Source organism: Centruroides vittatus, unplaced genomic scaffold (genome assembly GCF_030686945.1).
Source record: "Centruroides vittatus isolate TY-2023 unplaced genomic scaffold, ASM3068694v2 contig_680, whole genome shotgun sequence".
Classification (NCBI taxonomy): domain Eukaryota; kingdom Metazoa; phylum Arthropoda; class Arachnida; order Scorpiones; family Buthidae; genus Centruroides; species Centruroides vittatus.
Window position 1 is genome coordinate 2,309,722 of NW_027122427.1, and position 18,714 is coordinate 2,328,435.

The window sequence follows — 18,714 nt, forward strand, 5'->3', positions numbered from 1 at the left end:
GTCTGTGCAGTCACTCATTTCTTATGGGCAAAAAGATGTAACTCCGTTGAAATTCACGCCAGTTGAGGAAAGTGTACGGTGAGAAAGCTTTTGCACTACAATGCCACACCTCATTCAGAAGGCCCTACTAGAAAAATTCAAATAGACTGTACAGGAACATCCTCCCTACAGTCCAGACCTTGCGCTGATTTCCATGTGTTTGGCCTCATGAAAACGGACCTTTCAAATCACCAATACAAGTCCAACGAAGACATCACAAACACAAGACGGGAATGGTTATTGCATGCTGGACAGGAATACAGGAAATCCTCGTTAATTCAAACTCGGATAGTTCAAAATCTCATCAGTTCATAACTGTACTTTTGTCCCAGTCAGAAATATAGAGATTCATGTTAAGGAATTTGGTTAGTCTGAAATATGGCTACTTCAAAATTATGTCCAAACTGTGATATGTGTATGTTAACTCATTCATTTAAATCAAAATGCCTCCATACTAAGAGAACAATAGACCCAAAATTACTCTAATCTGATCAACATGGCTTTGTTTTTATAGTAACACATTTTTGGGTATCATCTTACCCATGGGCTACCATTTTTTCTCATCTCATAAAATATGGCTTGTTTTTGGGATTGCAGATCGAGGCCAGTGACACTGTATGACAAACTGGGCATTTGCCCAGGGTGGCAAATTTCGTAAATTTATACAAAATTTCAGGCATATTATTTTTTAAAATATTTTTTTATTTTTATTTATATTACAATGATACTAGTTGAATATTGATTGATAGAGTTAAGTATGGCATTTCAAAACTAATTTTTTTTTTCCAGTTTATTTAGGAAGATAAGGGGAGGCAAATGCATGTCTTGCCCAGATGGCATAAACTCTAACATCAGCTCTTGCAAGATTGGGCTACAAGTAGCAGCTTGAACTATTTGTAGGGCTCTAGGCTACTACATTTGAGCAACTTACTACTTTTTGGGCCATTTTAAAAATAATTTGGGCTACATTTCAAGGAATTCTACTTTACTTTTATAAAACCTATCTGGCAACCTATGAAGTTCTCACTGAACATGTGTAATTTACCTTCACATTTATATTATTAATAATAATTAATTAATGAAAACAGCCTTCTGTATACATATCTGTATTCCGTTTACTTAATAAATTACATCAGTTACATGGCATTTGGTATATTATACAGATAAATTTAGAATTATCCAAGATTTACATATGAGAATTCAAAGTCTCAATCATTTTGTCCCTGGAATCTTGAACTAATGAGGATTTCCTGTACTTCCAAGAAAGAATATAAATACTCCTATCACACTGCAATAAGTGTTTAAATAAACTTGGTGATTGTGTCAAAAAGTAGAACCTAGATTGTACATTAACACAAACAAAAATTTTTGACCTGTATGTTTCATACTTATATTTTTGGTATGAGTGCAATTTACTTTTTGACTCACTCTCATATTACACAATGCTATGTTAAAGGTTCAACTTGTGTAATCGAATAATTCACACTCAACAACCTTTTAAAAAACCAGTAATATTAATTGAAAACAAACGTTTTCGACCGTTAACTCGGTCTTCATCAGGTTCTAGCTATGTTAAAGTAAACATCCTGTAGACAACTTGATAAGTTGCAGTCTAAAAACATTTTTCAATTTTTCAAAAACAGGTGTTTTAATTTTACTTAGTTTGTTGTATTTACAATTATGTACATTATACCTATATAGTAAAAAGGTTTCCTGGCTCTAAAAATTACTACTGGAATGGTGTTCCAGTGCATTCCAACCTGAATACACCACTGGCAGTATTTTGTCAAGTAGGAATTTGTCTGGTAGGATTCTATAACTAAGCCATCATTCATTTATATAATCTAATATATTTTCATTTCCTTTTCATCTAATATAACTCATTACATCTTTTATTAAATATTGATCCTGTAGTAACCATTTCAGATTATTAATAACCTTTGTTAAATTCCAATTTTTTGGTCCATTGCAATTTCTTGTCTTTGCTTGGACGTGAATGTTTTTCTGCAAAATTTTAACTTTAATTCATCCTTTAAAAAAAAAAAAAGCTTTAAACTGTCCTACAATCAATCACTACACTCCACTCTCAGCTAATCACCATCAAATAAAACTGCTTTATTTATTTTGATACATTGTTTCAGTATACTATACAAGTTAAGCACTTTTGGAGCTGTACTCCATAATTTTATAGTCCTTAAAATTACAAAATTTTCACACTAAATTTCTGTTTGTTTGGTGGAGAACAACATTGTTCACCTGTTCCTGCATATTACAAAAAAACAGCCTTTGTAAATCTGATAGAAAATTTCACTTAATATTCAATTGTTTTATTCTATTTTCAAACTGGATTTGAAGTTGCTTTGAATAATAAAAACAAAAAATACTCATTAATTTTTGTTCGCTAAAATTATTCAAAAATAATATCATTGACAAACCTATGAGTCACATTATTAAATTATTTTGGCAAAAAGTGTTTCATTTATTAGAATCTTTTGATATTTTATTATTACTAACTTGTAAGTATAAAAAACATTTTAATTTAAATGCTATTGTGTTACAAATGTAAATCAAAATTGTTATTTCTCATATTTTAAAATTTATAAATTTGGAATGTATTTAACATTCTATAACTAGAGCTGTTTAAAGATTTATAAGATCTGAAGATGAATCTAAGCAGTTAAATAAAAACTGGAGGTGAAATTTTCTATCAGATTGTGAAGAAAACAGCTTTTTGTGAATGTGCAGGAACAGGTGAACAATATTGTTCCCCACCAGCGGATTGAATGTGCTAATTCTCAGAACAAGATTTTTCTTTGAATTTCCACCTCACCTTATGTGATTTTTCTTATAGGGAAATTTAAAATATCATATATACAGTATATAGGCTAATACTATCTGCCAGCAGAACCATCAAGAGGGAGAGGAGATGGAAATTTTTCCACCCTTCGAAAAAACTTGGGGGCTTATTTTGTAGTGGTTTCTACCCCTGTAAAAATAATCATATTTTTACCAACAGAAAATAAAATCTATAAGACTGCTTTTTATTAATAAAGAAACATTTAACATACTCATTTGTTTAAAAATATGGCTTATGAAGAGGTAAATGGGGCCTGCTCTATTCCCGAGTCCAATAAATGTAACAGCCTTGCCTTCCAGCCTCCCTAAAACTAGACACGCTGATAAGAATGAAGCAGGAATGCGACTACAAGGTAAATGTGTCATTTGAAGTTGGCCAATGATATTTTTATATATTATTAAAAATGTAAATAAGTTTATTTGTTTTTTAGCAATGGCAATATCACAGAGGACGTTTTAACCAATTTGCATTATTGCAAAGGCCTAGCCTCCAATATAACGTCATCTCTGTAGATGAGGATTGCATGTTATTGGTGATTGTGAAGACAGATATCAGAAGACATTTTGTATCTTTTATATTTTATTATAAAAGATACAGAAATATAGGGGTGTTATAAAGGATGTCTGTATTGAGCACTTTAACATTTGAGGTAAAAATTTGTTGAATTACTCTTTCATTTCATGTAAGGTTTTTTATTGTATACTACACTTAAGAAAATAAAATAAATGAGAAAACGTTTACTGGAAGACAAATCAAACATACTACACCTTTAACAAATCCAGTAGGAAGTCTTTAATAGTTTAAAGCGTTTTCGGCTGCATTAATCAGCCTTCGTCAGTTAAACGAATACTAATAACGAATGATATTTGAAATTACAAAAAACGGCACTCGAATTTACAAAAAACCGCGACTGCGCATAGACGGGTCTAAGCTACAAACATAATAAAAGAAGAAATTAATAAGCGGCAATAAATACAAGAACATGATGAGACCGTAGAAGGATCCATCTCTTTTCCGTGCCAAAGCGTAATGTTATTCGACAAGCGACTTCCATGCAGATGATAGGCCATCCGCATCTCTGTGGTTAATGCAAAGAGTAGATAACTGCGCTTTATGTATGTCTATTTTTTCCAAGTATTTGACAGCCTGCCTGGATCGAGTTGCTCTTATGATGGAGGCCTTATCCCAGTGCACCGTTATATCATGTTGTCTAGCAAAAGTCGCTATGACCGTGCTGTCACTGCCACTGTTTACCGAGTATTTATGCTCTTTTATCCTCTGTTTCAGGTTAACACCGACCTTGTGTACGTAGGCACCACGTTACGTAACCTGAAACAGAGGATAAAAGAGCATAAATACTCGGTAAACAGTGGCAGTGACAGCACGGTCATAGCGATCTTTGCTAGACAACATGATATAACGGTGCACTGGGATAAGGCCTCCATCATAAGAGCCACTCGATCCAGGCAGGCTGTCAAATACTTGGAAAAAATAGACATACATAAAGCGCAGTTATCTACTCTTTGCATTAACCACAGAGATGCGGATGGCCTATCATCTGCATGGAAGTCGCTTGTCGAATAACATTACGCTTTGGCACGGAAAAGAGATGGATCCTTCTACGGTCTCATCATGTTCTTGTATTTATTGCCGCTTATTAATTTCTTCTTTTATTATGTTTGTAGCTTAGACCCGTCTATGCGCAGTCGCGGTTTTTTGTAAATTCGAGTGCCGTTTTTTGTAATTTCAAATTTCATTCGTTATTAGTATTCGTTTAACTGACGAAGGCTGATTAATGCAGCCGAAAACGTTTTTAAGCTATTAAAGACTTCCTACTGGATTTGTTAAAGGTGTAGTATGTTTCACTTAAGAGAAATTAAACAGTGTTCAAATCTCAACAACCTTTTATGAACATCCTGTATTTTCTATTGGAATTATACAGTGATAAAAAATGTCATGTTCTATTTTTAAAGTTTTGTTTTCTTCACTTCTAGCTAATTTATATGAAACCATCATCATCCAGTTTAGTATATAAAATGCAATGCTAATATTGTCATATTAGCATTGCAGCTCAATTTTAGATCTGATCTGTTCGACACATTTGTGAAATCATCAGAAGTAATTTATATTTGGCTGCTAATACCTCTGAAGGTATTGTACCAGGTATATCTATCAATATTTCATCAATAACATTTCTTCTTTTCAGCAGTACTAAACTCATTAGCTATAGTCCAAGTGTAAAAAACATAACAGCAACCTAAGTTTACCTAAGTAGACCATAGCTAATAGGTTTAGTGCTGCTGGAAAGAAGAAAAATATTAATCAGAATATTTTTCAGCTTGCCCCTTAGTCCTCACCAATTTATTCCTGGATATGGGATGATGAAAGCAAAAGCATATACAAAGACAACATCAATGTTTCGTGCAGAAACATTTTGATATATATTACCTTACCATATATTACCATAAATATTTACCTTAAAAAAATACAAATAGCAAGATATGACTTGAAACAACAATTGTTTATTGTACACAAATATGTTTTATAGCTTGGAAAACTGGGGAAAACAAAACCTTTAACAGATGTCCAGCATCAAACAAAACTTTCAGTATGTGTATAGTTTTGCATTTAAAATTTAGTTGTATCATCTTGATATTTATTAACTTCCACAATTCTTTTGGGCATCATATCAATATATTTTTGGTAACAGTACAAGGGGTTTTGTCCATTCCTTCAAGAACTCTGTCATCACTGGGTGCTATTTCTGGAGTTGGCACCTCAAATAATGCCAATGTTTTCATTGGACTAAGATCAGGGCTCCTAGTGGGTCATGGATGTCCATGACCCACTAGGCCTGGAACTATTGGGACATCAGCTTTGCTGAGTGGGGCTTCGCATCGCAACTGATGATGACCAAACAGTTTTTGTTATGATAGTCATAAATGCTCCTCCAAAATTCAATATATCATGGAATTATGATAGTATCAAAATGTGGATCCATTACTCCATAATATATCCTCCCAGTCATGAATGGTCCACTTTTCATCTGAGGAGCCCATTGCAACTGGCTGCATTTGTTGAGACAACAAGAATGGCTTTTATAAAGCTAAGAAAAAAGCCATAGTTTAATCTTTGGACATGTCTTTGCATTGCTTTGTCGTTGCTTTGTGCAGGCAGAATTTTATTTGTGTTCTTTGGGCAAATGATCAGATCTAATGATGCAGCAGTTCAGTTTTTCAAAATGTGCCTTCACAGATAGGAATAGCTGAATTTTATCAGCAACTGTTTTCATCCAGTCAACATCTTTGGGCAAATTCTACAAGTTTTTATTGTGTAGCTGATTACATATTGTACTGTATATTTGATTAGATGAAGTTGCTATGTTTCCCAAATTTTTGCCATTTCCTCATTTTGTTTTCATACTTTTACTTAGATTTGCACTAATCATCATTCTATGTGACATTATGAAGTGTTTGCTGCTGAAACTTTAGAGCTTTTATATTCTGTTTTCCCTTAAGTACAATCTCTTGATGCAGTTTACGATTTGCAGAGCTCACTATTTTTAAGGCTAGTTGTTGAATATCCAATGCTGGGTATTCTATCAATCTTTTACTTTTGTATACATCTGGCTAGTAGCTGGTCTAAACATTTTGTTCAGTTGTGCCTATTACATCTGAGCTGTATATTCAGTGTTGTTGCCATATCACTATTGCATGGATTATTGAAAGATCACAATTACTTCTGTATGCCTCCATATTCTGCTATTGTATATCTGGCATCCAATGCTGGACAATGTTGAGATTTCAGCCAAATATCTTCAGCCAGATATCTGGTGTTTGGTTATCAGACAAACATGTGAATGCTCTCACAATATCTCATACACTTCATAATTGGATATTGATGCTGGAACTGTATGTGTGAAACAGTACTAATTAACCCCTAAAGAAACACAAATGTTTGTCATACCACAGGTGGACTTTTACAATTTGAAATTTTTTATTAATATAAGATTCTTTTACATTGCAAAACATATTGGTACAATAACTAAAATTCTATTTTACAATTTTTACATATTAAATACTAAAATATCCAGCTATTTATACTTTAAGCTCAATTTTCCTTCAGTTATCTTGGTCTGTACAAAATACTATGATGTTGCTTTCGTATTATATATACTGCATGTGGGCACTGCTGACAAAGCTGAGCCACAGTTACAGGGGCTACGACTACTGCCCCTGTAACTATGACTCTGAATAAAAGATTGTAATTACTCAGCCAGGATGTTCCAATTAAAATAAATTTATAATCCTGTTTATTAAGGATCTAAAAGCAACAAAGTCATCAGAGAATAAATCTTTACAAGATATTGGCCTATAAATTAAAATAAAATATTTCTTTCCTATAAATTCTGTGTTTAAATTTATCAACTTCCTTAAAAATAATCATAAGAAAATGTATTATATTTTGGTAGGATTACTTCAAAAACAAATCCAAAGTCTCTAAAGAAAGATTTAACTGTAATTTGTGGATCAGCTTTTCTCTTTCAGAAAATTAGAATATCAACCATATATCAATCATAAGGCATAGCAAAAAAATTGTTCTTGTAAAAGAGGAATATTTGCCTTTAAATAAATCTAGTTGTTTTATAATATGTAAAAAAAAGGAATTGTTAAGTTAATAAAAAAAAATTTTTTAAAAACTTAATTTCCTCAGAAAGGTCATCTTTTAGAACAGCAGTCAGCAACCTTTCTGACCTCACAGACCACTAAACTCACAATTTTGAATCCCGTGGACCACTATCATTAATTTTTTAAAATGATACAAAATCTGTAGAATAACGATCATAAAAATTCAATTTTACTATATTAATATGAAACTCGCGTGTTTAATTATAACAAATTAATACAAGCCTAAAGTTCATTGCTGCTTATTTGAAACAAGTTTATAGATTCTTAGCGCTTTTCCACGAAGGACAACAATTGCACTCACAATATTGTTTATTGTTCATTATTTATTGCTAGCAGTCGCTTTATATTTGGTTTTAGATTTGAGTAAAAAACCCCCAATAAGTGAAAAAAGTAAGTAAGCATTTTCCATTTCTTTCGTAATACTTCGCATAACCTTCTATTGATCAATGTCAAAATTTCTCCATGAACCACCCAAATTTTCTCCCGGTAAACCACCGGTTGCCGACCATTGTTTTAGAATAAAGTATAATTAATTAAGAAAATTTATGCTGGAGTGAACATTAGTACAGTTAAAAACCTCTAGCTTTAACTTATAAGATTAAAAAAATATGACAAAAAATATAAAAGATGCAAAATTTTGAAACACATCATTGAATTCCTTGGGCATTTATTCAAAAACAAAAGTTACAATTAGAATGGTCCCTGAAAATGAGCCAAGCCAGCTGAAAAGTAGTTGAGTGTTAAAAGATAAACTGTTTTCTTGGGTTTGTATCCAAAAAAATAGTTTGTTAATATAACTTTCAAATAATATTAAAAGTTAACAATAAATGTTTTAATATGCTTTTGAACGTTAAGTTCAAGAAGCTTAAAAAATTACATTAATCACTCCTTAAGGAATCACAAAAATATTAGACAATACTAAATTTTTGTTGATGTTGCTTTTGGTGCCACAATTGAAAAATAGATTTAGAAAAAAAGCATTCATCCAAACAATAACTAATAAACAAACCTAATATTCATTTAATCATTTAACAATTAACCTACAGTATGTTACCATTATAAAAGACATCATAAATGAAACTAAACCTCGTGCATTAAATTTATAATGTAAAAGAATTAACTATACAATCTATTCTATATATATAATGTAAACTATATATATATATATTGTTTTTTCTTTTTACTAGCTTTTAATATATTGAATAAAATTTTTATTGCCTTTCAATAAAATCCAAAACAGTTTTTTAAAGTTTACTTTGAATGCACTATAAATAAAAAACATTATCTTACAATATACTGTACATTTAAGATGAAGAGTTCTTTAAAACAATTACAATAATTTGAGTTCACTTATTATGTAAATTTTCAAAAATTCTAAATAGTAATTTGGTAGAAAACAATATACATTAGGAAAATGTTTTACATGTGGCCAAAAAGTCTTAGAAATAAGTGAAATATGCATATGTATGTTTACTTCATTATATGAAAGTTTATTTATTTAAGTTAAAAATTTCAGTATATGAACATTATTATAAATTGTAATTAGTTCACCAATTTTTAAATTAAATTACCAAGTTTAATAATATGAATTTTAAGATTATAAATAAAATTTTTTAATTTGATGACTATGATATCATTTATATACGTTTCAAGATTTAAATTATATAGTTTACAGCCTATGTAACAAAAATTTGTTTTGTTAAAATTTACCCTAAAAGTAATATTTGGAGATCCAATATAGCAGATTTTTGTGCATTTTAAAATAATATGGAGTTTTTTTTCATTATAAATGTTTAAGTATTAGAGACTACACTGTATAAATTCCTTTTTGAATTTTACTATAATATAAAAAAAATTATTAATGAAATATATATATATATATACACACACATTGATACTCATACATTAATTAAATTCAAAAAAAGTTAGTTTGTATCAGTTATAAATTTCAAAAATTTAAATATTTTTAAAAGAATCGTTTTTTTCAAACTTAAAATTTTAAGTTATTAAAAAAAGAATCATCTAATTTATCAATGATTCAAATAAGCTAAAAATAATCTTCAATAATTTTTTTGATTATTTAAATCTAGAAACTGTTAATTTCAAATAAAAATAATAATAATTTTATTGAAAAAGTCTTGTTTTTTTTAAGAATATCAATTCCTCGAAGCTTATTAAAATATTTAAAACATTACTTTTTAATATTATGCCAGATTCGTATAAATCAATCGCTGCCGAACTCTAAAGAAAACAAAAATTCAACATATTCGAAATAATAAGTTACTTTGAAATTTTAAAATGTAGACGATTGTGATTCTATTTAATTATATTAATCTTACATGAGCAATTGATTTGTTTAACTATTTCTTATTTCATAAGAAGTGTATTTAAAAAATTTTTTAAAATGCATAATATATATATATATATATATATTTATAATTCTTAAAAAAAATTAAAAATTTAATAAATATCTTATATAAGATATATTAATATTAAATATTTTTATTTATAAATAACAGATATGTATAATAATATAATAAATGTATATGTATAACTATTTAATAATATATAACACTGTAAATTATTATTATTATTAATTAATTTGATTTTCATTTCAAAACATAACAGTCTTCTAATATTTAGAATGCCAAATTAATTAGTAGATCAAAATAAAATTTTAAAAAATTTTTCCAAGTATAATTTATTTAATTCATAATTAATACAATATAATCAAATTAATTATAATTTTATTCCATCGTTATTTAGAGACGAGTAAATCCTATCAAAACAAAATATATTAATGTTACAATAAAATCAACTTTTAGTACATCTATGTATACATAAGTCTGTGATATATAAATTGGAGAAAATTTAATCATAAAAGTTTAGAACTTTTCTAAAGTTTTGCTGTTATTTTTTAAATTACACCTTTTGAACTTTAAAAATAAAAAAGTTACATTCATAACTTATAAAAAAAAAATTATATTCATATAACAACAATTTGCACTTATTCGTCTTCGAAATTGATAACGACGATGCTTTAATTTTTTAAACGCAGTTAAATTAGTTTTTCTTACCGAAAAATTAACTTCAAATTAGTTAATACAAAAGATATATTTGGTCGATAAATAATATAACTTAAATTATTTTAAATCGTTAACACGCGGTATATTATTTTGCATTTCCAAATTCGGTAGGATTTTTAAACTATTACGAATAATTTATAAGAGTAAAAGTCTTCCGTACGACGCAGAAAGCCTAAATACGAATCATAATTTTATTTTAAATTTGCAATTAAAATTGTTTAAAAAAGGATCAAATTTTAAAAACCGAATATTAATTTCTTTGTTTAAAAAAATCACAATTTAAACTTTTCTAAATTTTAAACATATTTAAAATTATGCTTCATATAAATTAAAATCAATTTCATTAAGAAAATTGTTAATTACAATTTTTTGAAAAGACATTTTATAATAATTATTAATTAAAATTAATCAATTTTTACATATAAATAATAATTTTAAAATATGTTAAAACATTTCAAAAAACTGTATGTGAAATTGAAATTTTTGTTTATTTTTTATTAAATTTTCAAAGACGACTTAAGCTAAATAATTATCTTATACAGAGTCTGATAATGTTTAATTCATTTTTTTAAACCATTGAAAAAAAATCTTAAATTTCAATAATTAATTTCCTATAAAATTATCAATCATGAAAATATTTAAAATATAATATAAATAATTAACAAATTTCTAAAATAAAAATAAATTAATTAATTTATTAAAATCTACTTCATATAAAAGTTTATTGAAGATTAAAACAAAAAATATTGGTTTATTTTTAAATAAATATAAATATATATATATATATACATTAAAATTATGAGATAGCAAATGTTAAAATTTTCTAAGAAAAATTACTTAACAGTTTTTAAGTGTCATTCACACAAAAATCAATTTTTAAATAAATATTAAAAAAGTAAGAAAATCTATACATCTAGGCAATATTAAAAAAAGTTCGATTAGATAAGATTAAATAAGAGAATGATAGGAGTTAAAAGAGATAAAACACTGGCAACGACTGACAGAGAAAGAAAAAAAAAAGTGAATGAGACAGTCAAAACGAGTGCAGACATGAGCCAGACAGTTTACAAAACATATAAAAAAATCGGAAAAGGAAGGGAGAAAACGAGTAAAAAGAAGAGACGGTTAGTATCACACCGGGTCTTAAAGGGGGGTTTCCCTACTCCACGTCTAGACAGGGGAAGTTCAATATGCGCGTGGCCCCTACCTTCTGTATTCAGCCATGGTGGCAGCAACACTCAACCAAACACAGACGGACAGGAAAGTATGAGACGGATAAACGTGAATTCTAACATCTCATCCATTCTCTTCGCAAACAGCCGGATTTGTATAGGGTAGTTAATAAACACGATCTTTTATCATAACCATTCGGAGCTAGGTAGCAACATCTAGTCGAGCCATTTGACACTGGGTAAAAGCGTCTCGGTCGTCTCAATCTTCAACGCATCCGTTGTGCAGACACGAAAAAAACCAACCCAGACAAGTAAAAAAACGACCGTCGCCACTTGTGGTGCGCTTGATTAACCGCTGTGACAACTTCATTGGTGTGGCCGTAGACGGTCGACTTATGTGACTTTTATAGTAAAAGATATTGTTATTAATATCGGCATTAAGGTGTAAGATATGACTTTGGATGAAGAGTTAGTCGGGTAAGGCCGACTATTAGGATGGTAGCTCTATTTGGAGGAGACATTGTTCGACATGCAGCTCCGTATCGATGGACGGATGTGGCTGCACGCGGATGGTGCTGACCACTGGCGGACGAAATTCGCTCTTCTTCGCGCCTTTTTTTCCTATTTTTAAATATTCTTTTATAACTTGTCGTTGTATTTTTATAACTTGTCTCGAAAGTAATTATAAATAAATACGCCAAAACGCTACTGTATTGTTCTACCGTAAAATCGTTTCTAATCTTTTCGTATATTTAAATAATATGTTTTAACGCATTTATTTACTTTTTCTTTCTCAATTTGAATAGATAAATATCGGCAAATATAAATTTGAATAAGTAAATATTTCTGAAATTTTTACCTTTTCAGATACGTGCTAAATAGAATTTGAAATTAATTAGAATTAATAAAATATTTTAAAAATTAATTTCAAATGTTTTTCTTTCGTTCTTATTTTCTAAACTATTATTATTATTATTATTTTTCTTTATTAAATAAACCTTTAAAATATAATTATATTTATTATTAATTAAAATGATAAATAAAATGCTCTTAGAAAAGCAATTTTGTAATTATTTTTTTAAATTAAAAATTTATATATATATAAGATATAATTCAAAATTAAATTTATAATAAAAGTTATAAAGTTAAAATTTCTAAGCATATAAAAAATAATATATAATTATTAATACAGTGTTTCATTACTAGAATATAATTTTTCGTGATAAAACATAATGTAGCGTTGTATGATTTTAAACTTAATAAAAAATTTATATAATTTTATATATGTGTGTGTTATATATATATATACATATTTCAATTAAAAATGTATGTAATTTTTAATTGAAGCCGAGAACTGGAATTCCTACAAACTTTAAAACACTTTTCACATTTAACACATTTATTTTATTAGAATAATTAAAATGATAAACTTACATTCTGATGTGATAAATAATGTACCTTCAATTAGCTTTAATATATTATTTTTTAGCGAATGAATCTGTTGAAATGTCTTAATTCAATTAATAGTTAACTTTTCCTTCCATATTTATTACAATGATCTTTTGATTCTTTTTACAGTAATAATATATGCTTAAGGTGCAGCATAGCCTTTAAGGCTCTTGCGTCACAAAACACCAAGAAACCAAATCATATAATCTCAATAACAGAATAAATGGTTTTATGTTATATTTTTAAATCTTTGATGGCATTGTCTTTATTTCTGAACAATAATTACTTTAAACAGATTTTTAAAAATAAATTTTTAATTAATTAAAGTGAGTGAAAGGGCATTTTCTATTTACTGTGATTTTCAATTGAAGAGATTTTTGTACTGTACTGTACTGTACTGTACATTTCAATATCAAATAAGAATTACTTAGGTTTTGATATAAAATTTCGAAGCATCTAAAGACCAAAACACAGATTTAAAAAATCATTCTTTACTTCAATAAGAAATTCGAATTGGAGTTTAGACTGTAATTTAAACTTTTCACGAATTTTTAAGTGAATCATGCTTTACTTATGCTGATCTATTATGTTGACAATCTGACTAATATAATAATGGAATATGAAAACGGCTTAGTGATCTTTTGCATTGTCAGCCGTATATTGTGTAATACGTATAAGCAACTTTATTATTAATTAAAATAACGTGTTATTGATGTGTGATTACGGAACAAACGGTATTTTATAATAAGGGTATCGAATTTTATTAACCCTATTACCTAGATTACCTCGTCATAGGATTCAAGGAATAAGTTTATACTGTTTTCATTCCGTAATGGGAAAGATTAATTATTTCAATATTCTGTATCGTGAGATTCTGAATATGAATGATCATTTGCTGACGACTATCATTTCTATATATCGACGTTTAGAAAAAAATAATTCTATTATGAATCATTTCTAGTCGTTTTGCGGTTACATCCTTTTAACCGCAAAGTGCTTTATTTAGTATAGAGCAAGCTTCACGAACTAGATTTTGTGAATGCTTAAGCTTTATCAGAGTTTACGAAGAACTTATAAATGTTGTTACTTTGTTCGTTTATTTAGCAATTGAGAATGATGAAAAACGTAATTATAGATTGATTTTAATTGCTCTTAATGAAGACTGATTGATTAATATAAAGGAGAAAGTGAATATTAAAAATATCATAAACCCCGCCTTATTTTTAATCGGTACCGTATGTTATATTACCAAAACACATGACTTTTGTAACTCCATATCAGCTAATTGTTATATTGTAACATAAATCAACAAAGAAAGAATCTAATACCGAAATAATGGACACATTTCCTCTTACCAAAGGAAACGTGTCTTATAGTTACGTCTATAGTTAAGTCTGGCTGGCCGAGGCGGTTAGTGTCAGCCTACCGTCCTAAAAACCCGGAAATGCATTCGGGCAAGCGTAAATCACCACAGAAAATTTTTTGGGTTTTGGTTCGTTCCGGATATGTCGGGCCATACCTTAATGACCAGGGCATCCTCGTTTTGGACTTGGCCGAACCCACAATAGGTATGGAAAATAGATTCTGTTAGTGCCCGCAGGGCAAAGTTTAAAAAACAAAGCAATTCTGTTGAACTTAATTACAAATATAACAGTTTTAAATTCACAATTCCACGCAGCTTAGTGATCTGACGTTTCATAGTTTTTAACGTGAACGGTTTCATCCAGTAATAGACGCTTAGAAATTCAGTTTTGTTTTTATGAGAGCTTCATGAATGACATCCACGAGGGTTCCTCAAACAAAACTAAAACGTAATCGAAACAATTTTTACTAAAAAGGAACAGTGGTGTAGCGAACATAACTGGCGCCCGACACTTTATTGGCGCCCCTCTTCCCCCTCCAGAAACACATATAGTTTGTCTTGGAGACCATTTGGGCGCCCCTCTGAGAGTGGCGCCCGGTGCATGATACACCCCCTTGCACCCCCCTCGTTACGCTACTGAAAAAGAAGTTTCCAGCACGTTGTTTCGGCAGATCGTTCTGAAATAATGAGGAATGACTGCGATCATCAACACATCCGGTCTTCCAACAGAAAAAAGAAAAAGTACTTCCAACACTAGAAACGTGAGTGGGAAAATTACATTTATAAAATTTGGATTCAGGAAAATAAAAAAGGAAAAGATTTTGCCTATTGCAAATGCTGTAATCAAGATTTAAACATTTCATCAACTGAAACGAAATCTTGACAGGCATATAGGGACTGAAAAGTACAAAAATAACTGAAAACAGTGCATAGGACACAGACTTTGGTTTTCAAGCCTTCTACTTCAGCCGGGAAAAATTAAACGATAGTGTAAAAGTATGCAAGATAAAACTAGCAAAGTTTATAGCCAAACACACCTTACCTTTCGCCAGAACTTCTGAAACAAATGCTCTTCGCCGACGTTCTGGGCACGTAAAGTTTTCCGGGTATCCTACACGTCGGTAACACCTAAATAGGGACCAGTTTTCCATAATAAGACCTCGCCCCAAATGGTGCCAAATCAAAAATTTAACAGCCGTTTTTGCAATTTCAGTCGAAACAACTATTCGAATAATTGTGAGATGCTACATGCAAGAAACATACTTAAAATCAACATCTATTGAAAATGCGCAGTGTCAAAAGCTTTAGCATTTTCTGGGGTTGGAATAAATGTATTTTGGCAGCGGTGGCCTTAACCGTTGTGAGGCCCTTGTTCTTTGTGCAAAGTATGTGAATTGAAAGTAGGTATTTCTGACGATTGACGAGAAATGCAAAAGTTATAAATAAATAAATTTAGAATTTTAAAACATTATATTAGGAGATTTATAAAAGTTAAACGTAAAGACGACAAATTATTAACGATGATAAACTAACGTTCATTAATGCCTTAAAAAATATACGCAGGGATTTAAAAATGATATTTGCGGCTTTTCCTAAGACTAAAATCTTTAATTAAAGCACAATAATTTAACGAATGAGCTACGTCATTTTCAATTGAAAGAACAGCGAGGGCTGAAAGCCGATCTTGTGTCATCGAAGTCCTAAAATACGTTTTAATAATATTTAACTTCGAAAAACTTCTTTCTGCAGACGCAGCTGTCACGGGTGTGGTGGCAATAATTCTCGGGACTACTTCGATAGTGGGTACACTTCAGTTAAATTTTTTCTATTATATATTTCAGCACCGAGATAATGTCGTCGTTTCCTACATATACAAGGATAAACATATTCAGTTCGTCATACAATTCGTGTCTATCAATATCAGATGTTTCTCCTACTGTTAGAGATATTTGTAAGTGACTGCATTGCTTCAAAAGTTCACAATCACTAATTTCCTATAATCTTTTTATGTTATACATGAAACCAAATACGTTCTCATGATGTTTAAATGCTCAAATCTAGGTTGGCAGCTTGCGCGCACATTGTCGAATGACATAAAAATAGTTTACTTTGAAAATCTCTTCCGCAGGCAATTCAAGAGCTTCATCTTCCCCGTCATAATAAAAATTCGTTTACGTCTCCTTCTCACGATTTTGAACTTTCTGTCAATATCATTTTCCTCGGCTATATCTCTCGCTGTTACCAAGGATGATCAGAAACTATTTTCCCGATAATTATGAAGCCAACGTGTAAATGCGTCTAGGTGTTGTATAGTCGCATCTAGGTGCATTTTTTCGCTCTGCCACATTTTACTTATAACATTTATCTCTGTAAGAATGTCATACCATACGACGAGAGCAACTACAAATTCGTAGGTACTTATTTCTTTTTCTATAGAAGGGCATTCACTAACCAACTGACAATCTGTTGTATTTTCTGCTAAATCCTTCAAAGCATCACATACATCGCTTACTTGGTATTTAACGGCCTTTACCGATTCTACCCTGCATTCCCATCTAGTTTCGGAAAGTGGTTTAAGAGATAAGGTTTCTACATGTGCTTTTAAAATAGCCCACCTCTGACTCAAGCCGGCAAACAGAGTGTACAGCCTTTGTAGTAAACCAAAAAAAAAAAATTTTGCTTGAACACAAGACGATGCTGCATCTCCTAGGATGAGATTCCAGCTGTGACTCCCACAAGGTAAAAAATAAGCGAGTGGATTAATTTCAAGTATACGTTTTTGGACACCACTTTTTTCTCCACGCATATTGGCTCCATTATCATATCCTTGGCCTCTGCAGTTTTGCAATGATATACCCAACTGTTCTAGCTCTGTGATTATATAATTAGTCAAACTCTCAGCTGTGGTTTTTTCGACGGCTAAGAAGCCAATAAAATGTTCTTCAATGTCAGCTGTATTTGTATTAAAAAAGTGTTATAATAATTGACAGTTGCTCAACACGAGAAACGTCACGAGTACAATCAAGAATAATCGAGTAATATTTATTCTTTATTATTTTGTCAACAATTTGAGCCTTCACGTGACTTGCCATTAATTGTATAAGCTCATTTTGAATATTTTTTCCGAGATAGTGGTCATTAGTCGTCTTGTCTGTTACTTGTTTTAGGTGAAGTCGCAATATTAGATCAAATCGGGCTATTAACTTTACTAAATCTATAAAGTTGCCGCTAGTCTCACTTGAATCCGAGTCAGGCCAAATTGTGAGATGATAAAAAATTTACAGTTGCGAGTAGTCTTTCTAAAATATCTCTCCAACGCTGCCTTTCATGTTCAATTTGAGTTTGGACTAAAGAGTCAATAGTGGTACAGCTTTTTAACCCGTTCTCTAAATTTAACCATTTCAACATACAATTTTTTTGTGCAGTCGGCTAGATTCGTGATACTTTAGGTAATCACCCAAGTGTTTCCAATCACACACTCATGGGCGTAGCCAAAAAGGGGCATGGATAGGCCCGCTCCCCCCAGTTAACCTGGTGCCTCTCCCCAGAAAATTACAGCCGAAAAAGTGTTGAGCCGATTTGCAAAAAGAAATAGAAAGCCGAAGCTAATTTAATTGGGTGTAGTGTACCCACTGAAAGTCTAGATCTAGATTAAATACGGTGAACTATATTAAAGAATGGTAAAAAAAATAATTGATTGGTTAATTTTTGTTTAAGGCATTGCTAGAGTTTGATATTAATGTTACGAGAACGTATGATTAAAGTGGAACTACTAATTTGTAGCAATTTTTAGGAAGAAATAATAAAAAGTAAAAACCTTCTAGAAGCAGCTAGGAGCAACCAAAAATACGCTTTTAAGGCGGTAAATAAAAAAATAATGTAATATTTATTTTTATATAATTTTTCTTGATTATTTTCATGTAGTTTATTATTATATGTAATCATTACTCGTGTTACTTTTCAAATTTCTATATTTATATTATATATTGTATCATTTGTAACTTAAATTAATATTAACGTTGGTACGTGTTATTATTTATTATTCTTACTTTTATCTATT

At 30.1% G+C, this 18,714-nt stretch overlaps 1 protein-coding gene across 1 annotated transcript in view; it reads right to left on the minus strand.

Moving 5' to 3' along the window:
- The window catches only part of LOC136980181 (uncharacterized), a 56,534-nt gene extending 44,118 nt beyond the window's left edge, over nucleotides 1–12,416 (minus strand). Inside the window, exon 1 of the mRNA XM_067276236.1 lies at nucleotides 11,878–12,416. The gene's annotated coding sequence lies outside the window, so the exon portion shown is untranslated. The remainder of the gene's footprint in view (nucleotides 1–11,877) is intronic.
- Between the last annotated feature and the right edge of the window lie 6,298 nt (nucleotides 12,417–18,714).